The sequence below is a fragment of the Malurus melanocephalus genome, unplaced genomic scaffold, assembly GCF_030028575.1.
Source record: "Malurus melanocephalus ecotype Western Australia unplaced genomic scaffold, MMel_1.1 scaffold_13, whole genome shotgun sequence".
Classification (NCBI taxonomy): Eukaryota; Metazoa; Chordata; class Aves; order Passeriformes; family Maluridae; genus Malurus; species Malurus melanocephalus.
In genome coordinates this window covers 2,649,821-2,670,409 of record NW_026623245.1, presented here as the reverse complement: position 1 = coordinate 2,670,409, position 20,589 = coordinate 2,649,821, and the positions used below count along the sequence as shown (strand labels likewise).

The following is a 20,589-nucleotide window of genomic DNA, read 5'->3' as shown; positions in this document are numbered from 1 at the left end:
CTCATTTGCATCAAAGTCACCCTAAATCCTCTATTACCCAATAATCCTCAATCTCTAATGCTCCTGGGATCTCCTTTCTATAAGGCTTTAGGAGATCCCTGGGCACAACACAAAGCTGTTGCCCCACACCTTTTACACGAACCAATAGAGAGCAAATCCTCATACCCTGTGACACAGTCAAGACTTGCTTTGGGGGGACAGAACAGTGAAGAAACAAAATGGGACCARTGCTTAGAAACTGTCCTGAGAGCTGAACTGGACCCCTGCCACTGTCAAAGTGCTCCCAAAAGAAACAGTCCAGGGATCCAGATGTGTCATTTTCTTCACAACTACCTCACCAATGTGACACTACTTTAAATATTATTTCAGACATAGAGTTCAGCAAGTAATTTCAGGGCATGAACTTTGACAGCAGGTTTTAAAATCCAAATGCACATCTATAAACCCAACATATTAATAACTTAACAGTTTTCAATAAGACATCAACATTTGCATGCATCTTCCTACTTGTTATGTGCRGTACTACATTTTTTAATGTTTCTTGGATGCTGGCCAGAGAGTCTGAGTCCCTAGTTAGTTCATCTATTACTTTCTTGCCACAATAGATCTGGGTCTTGGCCAAGTACTGGACTCATACTGCATACAAAAACACTAAATTCTCTCCCTTATCTGTTGATAGTTTTCACTTCCCAGGGAAGGGCAAAAAAATAGCATAAATTAAGATAAATAAGTAAATACATAAAAATTCAACACTAACTGTAGAAGTATTTTTAGCGTTTTTTAACACTACATGTATTCAAAAGATTTCCTTATGTATTTATACTCCTTTAGTCTCTCAAGAGTCTAATTCATGACTATTCACCTGAACAGGAGAGGAAGATCTCTTCTTTAAATCCCTCCTGGAGCTCCTCAGGCTTTCCACAAGAGTGAGCAAGGTTACCTGACCTGAAATAAAACAGAGGAGGAAGAGGTTTCAGTCCCATCCTTCCTTTTTCAGTGTTTCTCAGCCTATGGACTATGGAGGGGTTTAAAGAGGCCACGAAGGGTTAGAGGCGGCCTCTGTTTTACATTTGACCTTTTTATCCCTTACTCAGAGCCTCTGGTGTCTTCAGAGGAAGACGGATGAACACAGAGGAGATGCCTTTTGAAAGAGGTTTGAAAACATTGTCCAGTGCAGCTCTGGTGGCAGGGAAGTGAATGTTGCCTTTTATTGTGGATTTAAGGTGGCAAACTCATACTTAGATTAACAAAGAGCAAGGAGAAAGGAGTGGGTGAGGCAACGATCCCAGCTGTGGCTTTCCAGCCACGTTAATCCCCCAGCAGCCTGAGCTGCCCCTGAAAGGGCTGGGCCTGCCCACCCGCCCAGCCCTGGTGGGAATGTTTTTGCCCACTTGAAGATCTGCATTTCATCAGAGAATGAGCAGGGTCCAGCTTCACCCGACCCTAAAAATGCCCCTCGATGCTGCTGAGCACATAGAATCACTGCACTCCTCTGAGCAGGGTGATGGGAAGGGTGTGCTGCCCTTGGTGACAACGGAACCACCATGGAACGTGAGCCAAGGGACACGTGGGGCAAGGCCAGGAGCAGCAGAGCTCACCTTTCCCCAGGCTGCTGCTAAAATCCCAGCCCRGTCCACACAGAGCACTTTGCTGTCAGTTTAACACTGATCCCAGCAGTCTGCTGGGGTGACTTGGAAAATTTTCCTAATAATACCAAGGTAGCTGACAAATTAATAGAATACATGATTCCTGTACCTTCTGCTTGAGCTGTGTGGTTTTTTTCTGTTAATTTGCCCAAATAAAGCCTTAATTTCCGTTGTTTCAGAAATTAGATCCTCTTGAAGAATGGAAGGATGCTGTGTTCAAGAGGGGTAGCATTTTTATGAAGACACGTAATTAAAGGAAGCCATTAAAGATACTTGTAAAAATGATTCAGATTTTTATATATGATGACTAACTAACTTATTATTGCTCTTCTTGGTCAGAGATTAATGGGAATTTCTAAAAGGATAAAGAATTATTTAACAAGCTGCAGGATCTGTATGGGCTTAGAACACMCTCTGTAATAGTGTGAATAGTAAGAAATGTGGTTGTTTATTCCCTTAACTAACRAGCTAAAGCTAAATCCAGAGATAGAAAGACGTCAAAAAAAAACCCAAATGCCAAACGAAAACTGCCCAACCAATACCTAGCAAGTAAGTGGATGTTTTTTACATGAAATTAAGCATAAAGTTTAGCCAAAAGTCCCTCCCATTAAGAAATTCAGGTTCCCACGTGCTCTAACTCCAGGTGGTAGACGAACAGCCCAGCATGATCTCAGAAATGACTGAGRAGCACCAAAGACTTTAAAGAAATAGTTTAAAATCAGGGGATGCTGAATATTCAACAGCTCCTTGTGAGGGGAAGGAGACAGCAAGGCAGAGAGAACAAACCACGGCTGCTTGCAAGAGCTTGCTGTGATGAAATTGTCTTTACAAAGTGATGACAACAATGTGCGTGGGCAAAGATTTCTGTGCAAGGAAAAGTCGTTTCTAAGATCACAAGTGGCACAGTCACTTGATGATGGCACACATGGACAGTTTTCATTTTCCCAGGTCTCTAAATCTCAGATTTTAAGTGACCTCAGTGTGTAGTGAAGTAGCACATCCCCTCTGGGTTGAAAAGCCTGTGCCAAGAGGGAGTGAAGAATCTCTAGGCTGACACTGGCACTGGGGGAAAGGTGCAGGTAACAGTCCAGGAGAGAAGGAAGGGCAAGGCAAACCAGTTTCTCAGGCAATTGAAAGCAGTGTTTGGTTTTTTTCACAAATGATTTGACAAGTGTTTTCTGCAGTAACTGCTCATAGCAACAAACTGCAGTGATTCCCGTGCYCAGGTGAAGCAGCAATAGCTTCCTCTCTCTGACTGAAACAGCTAAACAAACCAGCTGTTTTCCAAAGCAGTTCCCAACCAAGCTAGGTAGAACAGTGAGCCTTCTGCAGCTTGACACCCAATTATTTTAATATCACCTACATCTTCCCCTTCTCAGGGCTCATTGGGTTCTTTCCTTTTACTTTCTGAAGGCACACAAAGAATTGAATAACCTTTTCTCCATTTACCTGGCTACAGCCACATCACTGAGGGGGGTCCTTTCGATATTTTAAAGGACCTGAAGTGTGTGACAACATGGCACTGCAGTCAAGAATCTTGCCGGGGAACAGAATAAGAAGATTTATTTTATTTTTAATATTTGAAAGATTTCAAAAAGCATTCAACTGGATTTCTCACTAAGAGGATGAGTGAAGAGAATCCTTTGTAACTAAGCTGGGAGGCCCAAGTCTTTTATCCATTGTTACACAGTTTTTCCCCAGGGCAGAGTTAGGAAGGCCTGCAAGCCCCAGCAGCTTAACAAGGCGAGTACACTGGGTGGGCTTTTCTGCCATTGCCTAAGCTTCTGCCAAGGAAGGAGCCGCCRGAGCCGAGTGGGTCCCGCGCTCATCCCAGGCCCCGACAGATATTTGCGGAGATCCTGGCAGCAGTGGTGCTCTCCCAGCAGTGAATGTGCCCAGCCTGCCTGCAGTGCACACACACCCCCTCACTGCCCAGCCACCTCTGCCTCCTCAATAAACCAGGAGCAAAACCATTCCACGCAAGATTAGTAGTGAATTGGCACTTCARTTATTGCTTTGCATCGGACTTTGCCAAGCTGCCTCTTCCTGTCAGTTTTGTTAAACCCTCATGCACAACTGGTTGGTCAGARATACCTTCTCTCTTCCAAGATAGGTTGTGTAGAAGGAGGAAACCAGTGTAACTGCGCTGCTGACACCTTCTTTTCTTCCCTTTTGAGCTTCTAACATTGTTATGTGAAAACCCTTCAACCTCGATGTAAATGAACTAGTGGGCTCTGATCACATGGACTTGGCTACTCCCTGAGCTTGGTTCYCAGCAGTGATGGACTCAGCTGCCTTTGCCAAGGATGTCTGGGTCGGACTGAAAGTGAGAAATTCCCTGAGTGATTCCCAATAACGTGAGAAGAAGCTCAGGGCCTGAAGCAGGAAGCCCAGGACATGTTCTYAGCTCCAATCTCCCCAAACTCTTGTTCTAGGACTTGTCCAACTTAGTTCACTACAACACCATGAATATGCAAGATGTGTGTTGGTAATATCTTGCTTGGCAGCATTTCACAGCCCTTTCAGTTCTGTGAGAGGCACAGGAACAAGGAGCAGCAGAAGGAATAAGGAACAGCAGAAGGCAGCTCTTTCAGTCTCTGTGAGAGGTACAGGAACAAGGAGCAGCAGAAGGCAGATGATCACTCCTGTCCATTTGTACCTCGAGCAAAGCCTCAGAGTACACCATTCAAAGGTGCTCTCAAGTTAAAGACAAAATAAAATAGCTTTTAAGTAATAAAGCACCTCTTTTACTGACTTCCTATGAAACTTGYGGGAAACTAACATGGCAGAAATTTTGAAGGCAAATATCTTATATATGAGTCCAGAAGCAGGAGAATATGGAGTTTGTAAATAACAATGGCAGTATTTGCTTCCTTGGTCCCACTGGAATGAATGGTCTGTGACTTAGGTACATGTCAGTGCCATAAAGCAGGATATTCCCRGGGACTGGAAGTGGCTGCTCCATGTGTTAATGGTGCAGTAATGTAGTGGCAGTGATCATTTCATGGTCAAAGTTACAGAGGGGTTTTTACTATATGCTCRACTCTCCTATTTTATACTCCAACAAAAAGCTGAAGAAATTCCTAGGTCATACCTGAAGCCACGGTTGGAATTTTTCTATAAAATTTCAAAGGGATCCAGCCAGAAATTTTCAAATGATGGCATCCCTGCAAAAACACAGCTCACAAACACAAACTGTGCTCTCCCTACTTCTCTCACACAGGGGTGAATCTGGGCATGAGCTAAACTGTTTGACAAAATTATTGCCCCCCTCCACCCTTTTCTCCACTAAAGCCCCAGTTCTACTCCAGCCCCACCATTCCCATGGAGATGCTGGAACAACCCAAGAAAAAAGCAACGTACTTATGTGCTATATTTTAATGTTTATGGTATGGCTTTTTGTATAATAGGAATAATCGCAATGGCTTTGTAGTACACTTACAACAAATAGCTTTTGAGATTGCTCAAACACTTTAACTCCACTTCAGCTCTTAATCAAACTCAGCAGCTGTTTATTGCAATTACACCATAAAGCAATAGACATTATCCCCTAACTAACTGTCTTATTAATATAGGTAGTTACACAGTTATTTCATAGTTAGTCTTAAATAACTGCTTTTAATTATTTTATTAACATAAATAACCATCTCAATAAATTTAAATTAAATGCATATGTGAGAAAGTGCAATTTAAAGCATTGCACAGAATTGCATCTGTTTACTAATGTTTAAATTGATGTCATTCTGTAATTCAATTAAAGTGCAACTTTAATTTATTTCAATTTTTGATGGCCATGAAACAAAACACCTAAGACACCAGAATTTCCTAAATATTGAAATGGGCACTCTCTGCCTTCTTGTGTTGCTGTATTTCCTTTGCAGTATTAGTTTGCTACCAGGCGAATGAGATTTCTCCTTACCCACAAAACTTACAATTTAATATTCCCATTTAATTTTGTTTTCTTCTCATTCCCAAAGCAACAGATGACTGGATTGCATTTTGCCTTTTGGTTCAGTTGTGAAACTCTGCTTTCAACGGAGAACAGGATTTTACTTTGCTGTGCAATGCTGGATCCTCCATGTCTTATGCCATTTGTTCTGCTGGGATCAAGCTCTTTGCCTTCAGCTAAAGGGAAGGCAGACGCTGCCTGACCTGGCCTGAAATCCCCTCTTTCTTCCTCAAGAGGGCTGTTTTATTGTTCAGGGTGCTGGCTCATCCTACCCCAAAATCCCGCACTGCAGAGCAGGCAGCATTCGCACAGCAGCTTTTATTCCCCAGTGTCACTCTGGAATGTGTCTCTGGAAAGGGACCCCAGCCCAGATTCCTGCATTCCACCGTTCATTTCCCAGAAGGGTCTCTGCCCAGCACACTGGCTTATTCAGATGCTCTTCGGGGAGGAAACAAAAATCTCCWATCCTTACTCTGGTTTAGATGCCTGCCCTGAAGGACAAAGAGGAAAATGCTTGCTGGAGAGCAAGGAGGAAAGGAGAGGGACTCCCTTCACCCCTCAGAGAAATCAGATGATGTAAGGAAGCACTGGAAGAAACTAAAAGTGGCAAATGTAAGGCAAGAACGGGGTGAAAATAAGGCTGGAAAATATAAAAGTGCAAAAGGAGGTGAAGAGACCTCTCATACTTTCCTGCCAGCTCAAAACTTTTTAATTTAATTCCATAGTTGGTGCAAGGAGCTGTCAATGTGAACTGCTACCTCTCAAATCACAAAAAAATACTCCTTAAAAGTAACTGGAATGTTGTGAGAAAAAGTGTCAGTGTGTAAAGCAAAATTTSTCTGAGGGTTTTGATTGGGATCTCAGCAGCTTTTTAAGCTTCAGAACTGTGAAAAATCAAGAAATATTTGGCTCTTGGCATCATTGGCTTACTGACATCAGTCACTGTTACAGATTTCACAGGACAGCAATGAAGGGAAGAATTTGGTGCAATAATGGTGAATATTGCTAACTAGCAAGGTCCTTCCCATCCTTTGACTGCTCATCAGAGGACACAATCTCCCTACAGGGAATCATTAAAGAGTTTCAGTTCAGGTTTCAATGCATTTCCATGCAGGTACACTCTTTGTCAGGAGGAAGGTGCTGCAGTGACGTTAAGCCTATGGAGAAGTGGAATGTGCCTGGGACAACAAAGCTGAAAACAGTAATTTACTGATTTTAATATGTCTATCCAAATGCACCAGGTAACATGAAGGGATAATTTTACAGGCTCCATCAGAGTGGGGCTGTGATCTGGCAGACACACCAAGCTCCCCAGGAGACGAGCTCTTAAAACTTTACAGACTGCTGGGCAAAGACAGGTGATSTAGTACAAAGGGCTTTTACAGAAAAATGTAGAAACTCAGAGKGAATGCAGACATGTTTAAACTTCAGGTAACTGAGAGTGATCAGGGGTTGGATAATTGAAGTTCCAATGTATATTTGCCTACACTGTCGCTCACCTTTGAGCCCTACCTAGGCATCYTGACATTTATGTAGTCTGAAATCCTGAAAGCTCTGAGTTTAGACAACTAAATTGTTGCTTGTCAATTTAGTCTTGACTGAAAGACAGGTGTTTTGTTTCAGAGTAACACTCCTTTCAGACTCCTCTATTCCCAAGATCAGATTACTGAGCTAAGGAACTATCAAAAATGAAATAACGTACAAGCAGGCGAAGACATTTACATACCTTGAACAAAGGAATTCTTTGGGCAAAATACGGATTTTTAATTATTGCTTGTTTTTTGTCATGTGGGATTCTCATCTCTGGCTCTCTGGTGGGASCTGAAGGAGCTTGGAGGCTTTGAAGGTTCCTACATTTTTGGTACTGCTATGCAGTTTTACCAGCCTGTTCTGCTGAATACAAAACACTGTCTGAACAAAAATTCAGCTGAGGATCTGAACCAGAATTCTCACAATTCATAAAACACACACAGCAGTCCAATGGCAACAGGGTGATGAGCAAGGGGTACCTGATAATCTCATCCCAACTTTACCTGTAATTCAAAGTGAGTCATTYTTGCCAGCCAGGCCTTCATTATGATCTCTAATACTTCAGGCTGCTTGGCATTGTGGCAGTGCTTGGACCTCAATCCCTTTATTTATGCCATTAAGTGTGCTGAAGGCAACAGAACACAGGCTTAATCACAGTGACCTGCCAATAACCTCAACTGTGACCTGGAGGGATCCCCAGTTTTGGCATAGGTTAAGGGTCTCATCTCATTTAGAACCTTAAGCTGGATTTGAACTGTAGCCCCAGAAGTAAAAAGCCAGCATTTTTATCTGGGAAGCCACATGGCTCTGGCTTCCTGATTGGTACTTGGGACATCCCAGCATTGGCAAACCAGGGACATATTAACTGTGTGCTCTATTTTCTGCCTTTAATTATGGCCGCTAGTCTGAGTTTGCTTTCCTTTCCTTTTTTTTTTTTTTTTTTAAAGGATTTGAGTGACAAAGTGACTATGCATATCATTCCACATTTGAACTGTAAGACTTCAGTATTTCTACCTCTAGTGTGTAATTGGATCAGCTGCCAGTTACAGAAAGGAGCTGGGTGAGTATTAAGTGTGTGGAAAATGAAGAAGAGTCCAAGTGTGAAGGGGAGGAATAATTTGACAAAGCCTGCAGTGAGCTATACGTGGTTTTCTCGTTCCAAAATGGAGTAGGTTTTGAAGCGCATGAGAAAAAACTGGCTTTGATTTATTAGCTTTGGTTCACAGAACGCCAGCCACAATCTTGGAGCAACTCAAGGCATATGGAAAACCACAGTCCCTGCCCCAAGGAACTCACAATACCCACATTATCATAACGAGGATGGACAAATGCCAGCTTGAAAAACATTCTGCTTTTATTTGGGTCTTGAACAACCTTATCAGGCAGGGCACAAAGTACTGCCAGGACTRGGGCTTGGTGTGACCATTGTGTGGTGGCCCTCAAACCATCACACCCAAGGCACTTTTGTAGGTCCCCACGGCAGCACTTGCTGACTTGAATTTGGAGTTTCTCAAAGAAATGAAGATGATGTAAATATGAAACAGGTTAGAACCTATTAAAAAAAATCCATGGTAAAGCTCAGCCCTTTACAAAGGTGATAAACTGTGGTGTCAGAAAGGGTTGTAGAATTTCTGTCAGGACAAGAAAGTTGAGTTCCAACACTAAGCGCAGGTGAGGCAGGACCACACAGACAGAAAGACAGTTTTTTATCCARCAAGTGTTCAACCATTTATATCTTTATGAAGTGCAAGCAAATTCCCTCAGATAAGAACTGAGAGTCTCTAGGTTTCTTGTCAAACTGCTGGTGGGACAGGAGAGCTGGATACTGAGTGGGCAGCCACAACATCTTTCACTTTGCATTCAAAGATGCAACTCAGAGCAACAATTTAATCATGAGGTGGCCAATTTAGAGGATTACAAGAGAGGCCTACAGCCTGAAATCAAGGAAAAGGTCACAACATCCAGAGCAGCACGTGAAAGAAGCGGAAGAAATGGCAGTTACCTGGGAATTCCCAGACTGTTGTACCTCAGCTCTAGAAATGCTCCATAAAATCCAGCATGCTGATCTGTAAGGAGTGAGCAAGAAAAATTCATTAGTGGTGCAAACAAGAACTACAAACATGCCAGGTGACTGCSCAGTGGCAGCCAGGATCTGTGTAGTGCTGCCAAGAAGATGGAGAGAGCAAAAAACAGCTGAGATTTGCTACCTCCCAACTCTAGGGAGCTACAGCTGGTAGTTTGCTGCCCACAGGGCCAAACTGGTATCCTGGGATTTGGAAATTCCTCYGCTATAACTTCAGTAGCAGCCCCTAATTGAGAAGAGCAGTGTCCTAAAGAGCTCCAGGTTGCGGCCATGGAGTCACATCCTTTCTGGTATAAAAGCTCTACAGACAAGTCTATCAGGCAAAAACACAACAAAAAAACCATCTCAAAATCATTTCTCTCTGACTCTCCAAGGGGGTTAGGGCATTAAGACAGAATGCCCTACCTCAAAGGAAGTCAAGATTGGATCAGAACATCTCAGAGAGATAGAGAARGAGAGATGGCAAGAAGAAGCAGTGTAAAGGTTTTATCAGCATGAGTTGGGAATGACCACATTACTCACAGGTCACTGTGCTTTCCAGCTGACTAGCAACAGATGAAATAAGGAAAACAACGGCCTCCGGATTTCCAGGTAGCAGCTGCAGCCAAGGCTGCCTTTTCAACTGCCCTTTTAGTGTGGAATATGCAGGCACTGCTCAGAAACCGCCTGACTTTCCATGCAAAAGGGAACTGTGAGGGGCCACTGTCAAGGTAATACTTGTGTTGTTAGAGGGAGGAAAACTTCAAATGCAAAGCACTTGGTTTTCCCTACAGCTTGCATGTTTCAAGTATTCCCTAATACTGAGCTAGAAGTATGTCCGAGATCCCTGTGGATCTCCAGCAGGAAGGCACCAGSGATGGTTATCCTGATGTGAATCTACAACTGTTACACCAGAAAACAGGTGTAGTGCTACATGTCCCACAGCAGCAACCACAAAACAGATTTTGTAACTTAACAAAGATGTTAAATATCATTTATTTATACTGAAGTGATGCCATTCTGCCAGGCTCTGCACAGAGGCTTCATCACAGACCTCTCATGTTTCTGGAAGGTGCCATCTAATCAGATAAAACACCCCAAGATCCCGACAGCTGAGGGGAAAATTACACTGCCATTCCTGACACTTCTCAAATTACCTGCTTATAACGGTAAGGATTGGTGGGATACCTCTCTTGCCAGAGCTGGATGCACACAGGCCAATACCCTCTGCTCTGTGCTGAATTCTCTCACCCCACACAGAGTTGTTGTTTCCTGCGCTGAGATCTCCTACTAGTGTTTGAACTCTCTGAATACTCTCTTCAGCTCCACACAAGGAGCCAGAGGCCTTGGTAACCTTCTACCCCAGCAGTTCTTTTCCTGCAGTCAGGAAATTAGCTCTCCTTATTTGCTTTTTTGTTTTCCTTTTTTTTTTTTTTGTTTTTCCTTGCAAAGAGCTAGGGGAATTTCCCCTTCCCATGCCTGGTTTCTTGCAGGGCTCTGATGGCAATGGCTGGTGATATCAGCAGAAAAACTCAAGCCATGCCACTCACAAACAATAGTGTCACACTTTGTGCATGGTTTTATGTACATAAATATTATTTATGTCAGTATTTCAATAATTTCAGCTATTCCTCATTCTTACTGGCATTGAGATATCCAGAAAACAATGGATGCTTCAAGTAATTCAGAAACCATCACGATATGCCTGTGTGAACACTTACACTTCTTCCCATGAAGAACTCTGAGACTTGATTTTGACTGAGAAATCAGTCAGACTCTGAGACTTGATTTTCAGCCGACATAAACCCACTAAAATAATGTAATTACTGGTAGAACAGTTTTCTCTCTGAAATATCCTGGTCCCTCTGGCTCCTCCATGTGAGCAGAGGGAACAGGTACAAACAGGGGAAGGTTTCATGTCTCTGCATCCCTGGTGTGAGTTTSCACCAGGAGCTGCCTTTTACCCCAGCAGGTTTTTGTTTTCCTTCATTCTGKAAATCGTCACTTTTTTAATGTAATCAACAAGAGAATCCCCTTTCTGTTGTACAGCTTTGGAAGAGGAGCCTGATTTGTGTTTTCAGAAAAATCTTCCAAAAGTCAAGAGAAGATGCAGTGGGAGGGTATTAGAGAGGAGAAGCAACTGGCACCTCTAACACCTTTTACCGGGATATAGGAAGAAGATAAATATGAGACAAACAAGAAAGTTTAGGAGAGAAGGGGGAAAACACATAGAAGATTTAGTAATAAAGGAACCCCGTCAGTAGCAACAACTTGAGGCAAAAAAAGAGGACTGATGGATAGCTGGGCTAGAATGGGTAAAACAATTTTTTTCAAAAGAAAACCAAATTGCATTGAAAAAACTAGTGAGGAAAAACAAACAAACAAACAAACAAAAAAAAAAAAAAAAAAAAAGCTAGAGGACAAATAAAACAGAAAGAGAGGATTTCCAAGACCACAAAAGCAGAGGTCAGTACACCATGGTCATTTGCTGAGAAAGGAGGAAGCAGACGTGAAGGAAAAAATATAAAATAAATATAAAAGATTACTTAGAAACAAAGGGCACATTGACTGCTRCCCCATGATTGTTTCGAAGGTTTGCTATCAGCATATCTCCAGTGATAAATGCCTTCACATGATGCCAGCTCTCTGCAGGCACAACTGCAGCAAATCAGTTCTGCCAGGCAGCAGACAAAGTGACAAGGCATCATTTCCCCCATTCCACATCCTGGGCCCTGGTCCATGCACATCCTCTCCAGGACAAAACCTCAAGAGAAGAGCACCCCAAAAGCAGCAGGGTTCCAGCAGCACAGAGGGGGACAACACTAATGGGTAGCTAAACTGGCAGCCTGGAGCTTCATTCAAACAATGATTACACGAGTCCATCTCTGACCAAGGCTCCTTATCCCACACCCCTCTCCAAATTCCCTTTTTTTGTCTCTTGAGACCTGGTTCATCTAGCCAGAAAAAGCACATCTAGATCGTTCTTGCTACACCCGTTCAAACTGAAAATTGCCAAGAGTGTCCTCTGAATGGCATCCACAAAAACATTGGAATGACAAGAACATGTTCAGGAGCTGTTTAGTGATTGCTAAACCTGGGCTGCTGTCCTACCACAACATTAACCTTGTGCCATCCATTAAACCCCCTAAGTTCAAATTAATGTCCCAAACTGCCTTCTGAGTGCCCTGCAGCACATCTCCAAGCTCAGTTTTCCATGGAGAGAGGAGCATCTGAGCCACCTCACYGACCTGAAGAGCTGTGGTAGTGATGTGCACGCCCAGTGCTGGGCARAGAGGGGGCTTCATGGAAGAAGGGAAGACCTGCTTTTAAAAGCAAAGATGATAGGTGACMCTCAGAATTTATGCTGAAGCTTGATGGGGTTAAAAGTTGTGCCTACGGATGTGTTTTCAACCAAGCCCCAGGCATTCTCCTGCACATGGGCAAATGCTGTTCTCCCTTCCATCCCATCAGTGAGGTTATTTGATTAACACCAATAATTTCAAAGGCAATATTCTCTCTATTGATCAGAGCCCCATTCTGGGAGGGAGGGATTCAGACTGACACTGAAAGTTGAATTTGCAATGTRTATATTTACATTCACTTGCAACAAAAGAGTCACAGATAGTCCTCTGTTTATCAGTAAAATACAGTTAACTCCTGTGGTATCAAACCAACATCCTCAATTCCACGAACTCCCACATCTTGCTGCCACAAAGAGCAGATCGTGCCCAGACCCCGCAGCCCCGCAGTCTTCATTCAGACCACGACTGTCATGGAAATATTGCTGTAACTCATGACAGCAATTCCGCTACAAGTACTTCTGTCCATATCAGCTTTGCCAAAATAAACACTGCTTTGGTTTGGGGGGCTTGGTTTATTTGTTTTGTGGCTGGGGTGAGAAAAAAATATGCATGTTAATTTTTTAATCAAAAAAATATGGAAAGAAGAAATCCACTTTTTTTTTTTTTTTTTTTTTTCTGGAACAGACAGCTAAGAAACACAGAACAGCCTTTTTCCGTCCCCCCCACACCCTTGCTCTGTACACCACCCTCGCTTTAAGATTAACTGTCGATCCATTCTACCCTTGAGGCCAGACATTCTTTGGATTTGGTTATTATATCAAGGTGCATTTGTACTTCTAAATGGGCAGCTGTACTGTAAATGGAGCACAAAGGAGCAAAATTCAGCCTGCTCCAGCGCGGGTCCGAAGCCCAGCATGTCTGTGATGCTGTAGCCTTTTGTTTCAAATGCAGATAGATAAACTACAGCCTTTTTTCCATGACGGTTATAATGCGGAATATGAAAAACTCTTGGGATGGTTTAAGCTGCAGGGTATTCTCCCAGAGTTCTGTCCAAAAATAATCTAGTAAAAATGTGGACAGAGAACCATCGACCTCTGCTTTCCCCCGAACATATGCAGCTCTGATCAGTCTGGTATTTCAAGAAAAACAAGGTCCTGAACCCTAATCCTCAGACACATAACAAAGCGCACTTCACAGCTGTGATGCACAGCTACTATCAGCTCCGAGGCCTGAGTGGGTCCCAAGACAATGCCTCCTTTATCACCCAGAGGACAAATATCTAGACAGCAATATTTTCTGCTTGAATGCTTCAAGCATCTCTCGCAACTCCTGACTGAAAGAGAAAACTGAGCTGAGAGTGTTTGCTGAGTGATTATTTTAATTTACTACTTGATGTAAATCTAAATGAACTGACATCCAGCTTGAGATGGACAGAAAACAATCATTGTGAAAAAAGAAAGAAGGCTAATATTACAATAACATTTGAGTAGCACAGGTTTAGGCAACTTTAGCAGTGGCAATGTAATAGATAGCGAGGCACGGTTTGCATTTCCTTTTCTTCACTCAATTACCATAATAAGTTCTGTAATTTTAGGGCTGTTTATTTATCAGGCGACGATAACAAAGACGCTCAGAACACGGTGTCTGAATGCAATAGTACAAAGCAGCCCAGTGTAAGCCCCTGCATGCAGAGGGATTGCCGATTCCCACACACCTGATTATCCCTGTGTACCTGTGTGCAGAACCAGCAACATCCCCCTTTTCGTTAATTGCCAAAATGGCACACACTCGGTACCCGGCTTGAGGCAGAGCATGGGAAAAGGTATGAAAGGAAGAAAACTTCCTGGCGAAGTTCTTCAGTGCTTTAAAAACCTGTCAAGTCACTCYGCTGAGCTTTCTCATATGAACAATAGATTTGGGACCTGGCCTGCCTGCACCGGGAGCCTGTCACCGCTGCTCTCTGATCTGGGCTTCCAGTGTTTGATGGCTGCGCGGTGTCACGGAACAGCTGGAGGAGAGGCGCCCCGGCTGCGCCAGAGACGGATGGGAAAAACAACAAACAAAAAGCAAAAGCAGAGGTTTCTTTGTGAGTCAGACACACGGCTCTGGGCTCTRCCAGAGTCAGACTTGTCACCTGCGGCATGGCCTGTGGTGCCAGCAGCTGCACTGCTGCCCCAGACCCCTCATGCCCAAAGGAGCACCAGGGAGAAGATGCAACACATCCCCACGGGAAAGTCCAGCAACAGCTCCCTCTCAATGGGTTCACCATCTCCTGCAGCTCCTCATGGCATTTTTCCAGTGGAGATCGCTTCTGTGGGCCACTCCAGTGGCACCACCAGCACGTGGCACCACCAGCACGGAGGAGTGGGTGGGAGACACCACAAGCCTCTGTGCCTCTCTCAGCACATCAAAGCCTTTGCTGCACCCCCAAAGGTTGACTGAATGCATCCAAGACAACTTTTCATTACACCCTGAGATGCTTGTGTCAGTTTTGGGGGGGTCTGTGGTTGGACAGACTGATCTATATGCCCAATTTCTTGCACGTTGCTTTAAAAGTATGTGCCTAATTTGAAACAAAACTCACAGAGTAATGTCCATTTTGCATACACCAAAGATAGATGGAAAATCTCATCAGTGAATAAGAATAAAAGGAGTTGAATGAAAAYGGAACTCAGTGGTTTTCTGAGAATGCCACTCAACAGCCTGGAGGTTTTGAAAGAATACCAGGCCTTCTGATTCAACGGTTTGAACCACTACCTTAAAGAAATCACTGCAGTTCTTTCTTAAATTCTACAGGAGGCTCAAAAGCATGTCGGGAATATTTTTACTCCGTACCATAAGATGTTTTTCATCAGAGTAACATGCCTCTTAACCCATAGCCATATATTCAATTAAATTGCATGGGCATATGTGTGTTTATTTACATAATGTGTAAATGTATAGCTGGGTATATATAAACAAAAGGCTTTGCTAACAGGGAGGAACACACATGGCGGTGTAATTTGTGTATACGCACACTGTGCGACTGCAGCCGCTCACGTCAACACCATCCATCACCTGTATTCACCAAAACCCCGGCAGCTCTGCTCCGCACGCTGCCTACAAGTCCACCACCATGATAATCTCCTTCCTCAATTAATTAAGGACAATTTAAATATTTTAAATGAATTACATTAACATGACAAAACAGTAAAATTTAAATTGTGGGACTGCGTGGAGGAGAAAACCTGTGACAAAGTCCCTCTTTCAACACAGTTGCAGAGAAGGATCTTACAAATTGACAGTGTACATTATGCACAGCCTAACTGTGGACATTTTCTGTCAAGCACTTAAACACAGAGACACAACAACGGCTCCAGTGTGAAAAAAGAATTATCTCTGGGGGACTGGTCCTCACTAAGGGCAACCTTGACAAGTCCAAGCAGGCACCTGAAGCAGCATTTAAAATAACCCTGCCACACCAAAGAGGTTCATCATGAAGCCCTGTCTAAATTATTGGGGGTTTGCAAAGAACCTCCATTAACTGCCTTTGTGGAAAAACACAATTTGTCTACTGAAAAGAGTTGTTTTTAACTGCCCCTGTCAAATATTGCTTCAGTAACAGGGCTACAAATACGTGACATGAAATGTCACAGATGGAATTTTTTTTGTTGGGGCTTTTTACAACGGATCTGAAATTTTGCATTCAGGACTCAGCAGCAAAAAACATTTTCCCTTCTAGGGACAAAATTTTGCAAGGAGAGTTTTCAAGAAATCCAGCTTGTATTTATATCCTCCCCGTGCAGCCACTACGGATCTCGCACTCCTTCCACTGATGAAGTGACTGATTAACACATCCCGTTACTGGGATTTGCAAATTCAAGGCTGGATCCTGCCACACGTCCGTGAGTCAGCTTTAATCACATGAGCAGCCCCCGGCAGGAGCAGGGATTGGGCCCTTCCAAAAGGAGCAGAGCATCATTAGCCCCTTCATGTGACTCGAGAAATATGTGTGTGCTAATAGAGAGCGATGATGCAGGTACTTCCAAACTCAGGTTACTCATACCAGGGATCTGGGGGGGATCTGGGACTTCCAGGAATAAAAGCAGGCTATGGTAAGACCWTGTCATGCAGTCAGAAATTACCTGAAGATCCTCAGAACTCCTGCTGCTCTTTCTCCACCAACCTCAACCGTGCTTGGTGTGTGATGTCACATTGCAGAAATGACGGTGATGTCACAAAAGCACAAGCTGAAATTCCCTGAAACACCAAATTCCGGATGAAACCCCCTGAGGCAGTTTTCTTGCCAATGGGAAGTGGAGAACCAAGTACACCACCATYCCTGAGAGAAGAGGGATTGCTTGGCCAGGAAAAAAAAAAAATCAAGAATGCCAACATTTCAGTGTGAAGACCACACTGCATTTCCTGTTGGCAATTCTCAGCTGTAATTATGGAAACTATAGCAATTAGGTTATTCTAATTATGAAAATCTATTTCCTTTTAAAGATTTCAGAGCAACCTTTTTTTTTTTTAATGAAAAAGAACGCATGAAACCACTGAAATCCTTTGAATTCCTTCTTGTGCCACAGAATCTGAGCACAATTTATCTAGATAAGTTTTAATTATAGCCTTTCCAGAAAGAAAGTACTCTGTACAAATAAAAAGAAATATAATTGATAAATGTAGTCAGATGGYACCAGGTTGTTTAAATAGACCGTTAAGCTCAAAATGTCTAAAGTTAAATTAGATTGTATTCTCTTTCACCTAGGGCTTTTGTAAGGCACAACTGGCATGTATAGTCTTGTCCACATTAATTTTTACTGCCACGGTCAAAAAGCAGCATAAGTCTGCAGCTTGTGTAGAATTTTCTGTCTTTATTTGACGTGATCATAGCGGATGAATTAGCTCCCTTGGTGCAGAGAGTGAAAGAAGGTTAGTTGAGGGAAATAAGGAATTTTCAGAGGAGAGAAAAAGTTTGAGGGAAACATATGGTTTAAATGCTCTAGCCTATTTCAGATCAAGCTGAGAGAGTTGAGATCTGTTGGTTCAGAGATCCAGTTCACTGCACATTCCTACTGTGCCTGCCTACTAATTGCATCCCATGTTTGTCAATCAAATATTTGCAATTAACAAAAATATTCCCTTAAGAGACATATAACAGAGGCTGCTAAGGATCCATTACTTTGCTATTAGACTCAGCTCAAAAAAAAAAAAAAAAAGTCTTTAAAAATATTCTGCTGATGATGACACTGCCAGACACTTCCAGTCAAAACATTAACAAGCAGAATAGGTGGCATGGGGGCTTTTCAAAGAGATTTTTTTCAAAGAAGAAAAACTTTGATCTTAGTGTTTCTGACCCATCCTCCACCTCTGATTCTTCAATCTACAAGTACATATAGTGGTTTAATTTCACTCRGTGCATAACTTGCCTAAGGAGAAACGTTGATCTAGATTTTTTTTTATTTAACTCCAATTTAACTGATGCTCTAAAGCTGCCCTATCACTGCATAATGCACACTCACACGAGGTTTCTAAGCAGAAACTGAAGAAAGCAGACTAGAATAATAAGAAATGCACAGGGTTCAGAGGAAACATTAATTTGTAAATAGGTAAAAACGCCAGTAATTTGTTGGGAATTGAAGACCTTCTGTATGAAACAGCGAAGCTTAGCAGCTGTGCACTGCTGTTTTATAAATCAATATTACATCTGAAGGTGGTGTTTGAATGCTTGTATCATTGTGGCTTGAGTCAAACAAAGTTCTGTGATAAGAAATGATCAAACAAAACAAACAAAATCCCTTCCCCTGTCTCGCCGGATAAATTCCAAACATAATTCCACAAGAGGGATAGAACATTGAAATCATCCACTTTTTTATAATTGCATAAACCCCTCAGTCACAGAAAGATGATTGGATTGGTGATGGACTATTGTATTCTCAAAGACATGGCTCATGCCAATGGAGAGCTCCTGCGGAACGATAACAGCGCCAGCGTTTTCCATGTGACCCGTGGTGGGCTTCAAACCCCATCCCAGCCAAAATGCTGCACTCTGGAGCGAGCATGACTGGGACTGGGGGACTCCAGCCTTCCACTCCACCTCCACAACTAATTCCTTCAGTGCCGGGAGCAACCACTTATCCTCACTGCTGCACTTTCTCCTGCTAAATACAGAGGATAATGCAAAGTCAGCGAGCGAGAAGAGCTCAYGCTTTGGCCAAGTCTATCCAAGGGAAAATATGCCAGCACAGCCCGGCAGGTACAGCTTGATTTGCAGATTTGCCTCATGTCAGCACAGCCTGCACCTGCAAACAGAACCTTTYTCCTGCCATCTACCAATTCTCCCACACAAAATGAAGCAGAATCCCAGCAATGCTAATGATTTTCCCAATCAGAAGTGATCTAAAATGCTGCGTGCCCCCTTGAGTGACATTGCTTCCTTTTCTCAAAGGCTGTAAATAATCATGAAATGTTCAGAGGCACAAAGGAGCTGCCTTCCCTCGCCTTTTTTTATCTTTATAAACCATTTCCTTAATTTAGGCTGTGGCTTAAAAAAAAAACCTCAGCATCACAAAGCCGTGTCTTTCGTTCTGTAATACTTGCAGAGAATGGGCAAAGAGACAGCATTTCTCATAACCACCAAGCCCAGTTTCGGGAGCCTCAGGAAAGAGAGGGAGCTGGGAGAGCGGTGTCTGCAAAGAAATATCCTGGGAGACATCTGCTGGCCACACCGAGCTCCGATCCCCCTCTGCAGAGCACTGAGATAGGGGCTTGGGACTTTCTGACTCAAGGGGCAACTTGGTGGTCACACAAATCACAGCTCCACAGGAAACACGGATCAACCAACAGCCCTGCCTTTGGGCTCCATAAAGGATTTAGCAACATCCTTATTGTCTGACTTATTGCGAAAGGAAACAAATCCATCCCTGTGACTGCAGGGAAGCAGCGGAGAGGCAAGACAGCTGAGCAGCATCCCACTCCAAGCCTGTGGGCACCACTCCAGCCCAGTGACCAGGGACAGCCTTGCCTGCCACTGCTGGATAAACAGACTCCCGAGCTTGGCATTTGCATCCCCCAGCTGCCTCTGTGCCCCTCCTGTGGCTCCATGGCAGACAAAGAGGGACACAAAGCTGGGCAGCACAGGGAGCAACAGGGACGAGGCAGAGCCTGACCAGCCTTCCAATGGCTGGTGCTGGGGGGATTTTTAATCACTGACTTGCATCGAAAAGCTCCGTTTGTAAACACCCAGCTATCATTTTCCAGGGGGGTTGTCAGATTACAGAATCTTATCATCAAGTCTGAGGTGGGAAAAGAAGAGGAGGAGATGGAGGAGGAGGGTATTTTTGCTCCTGTCCTTCATTTCCTGATAAGGAGACACTTTTGATCCAAGAGATTTTTTTTCTTTCTTCCTTCCTTTTTTTGTTTGTTTGGTTTTTGTTTTTGTTTTTGTTGTTGTTTTTGTTTTTTTGTTTTGTTTTGTTTTTAATCTGGTAGCATAATTTTTTTTCACAAGATGCAGGTGTTTGAAAAATTTAAGAAGTTCTCTGGTTTGTATTCCTGGGCTCATTGATGAGAAAGCGTACGCGTGATGACATGGTGAGCTGAAGCAATGATTAAAAGGCTATTGCATATGCTCTTCCCAGCTGAGTTGTTGTTCTCGTTGTTGTTTTTAGAGCACAGAGAAAGTGTCTGCACCAGCTGCTAATAAGCTCTTATGCGACTCTAACATCATGATCTGATCACCCCAGAAGTGCAGAGTGGGAGCTGAAGAACCTGGTCTCAGCAATTTGACAAAAACATCCCTGMCATATTTCAGCTACCGCGGAAAGTTTGTGACACTGAAAGGAAATTAAAATGTGTGTGGAAGGTTGAATAGGAACGTGGGGCTTGTGTTTGTGTGCACATGAGATTTAAAGCCATGGGCAGAGCAGGGCCATGTGTGTTTTCAAAGGCACAAATGGGAATTATACAGAACTTCCATCGACTTCCAGTGAAAGAACTACCCCTTGTGCCTCTGAAATTCTCCCCCCTTATTTACTGTACCCTGGTAAAACTGAATACCTCAGAGTGCTTTAAAAGGGATTGGAGCTGGAGTGCTGCTGCTTTGGGATTCTAATAGAGAGG

At 43.2% G+C, this 20,589-nt stretch overlaps 1 long non-coding RNA gene across 1 annotated transcript in view; it reads right to left on the bottom strand.

Moving 5' to 3' along the window:
- Positions 1-868: 868 nt before the first annotated feature.
- The window catches only part of LOC130582667 (uncharacterized), a 280,277-nt gene continuing 260,556 nt past the window's right edge, over positions 869-20,589 (bottom strand). Inside the window, exons 3-4 of the long non-coding RNA XR_008966331.1 lie at positions 9,128-9,191; positions 869-945 (exon numbers count right to left, since the gene is read on the bottom strand). This is a non-coding gene — a long non-coding RNA (uncharacterized LOC130582667). The remainder of the gene's footprint in view (positions 946-9,127; positions 9,192-20,589) is intronic.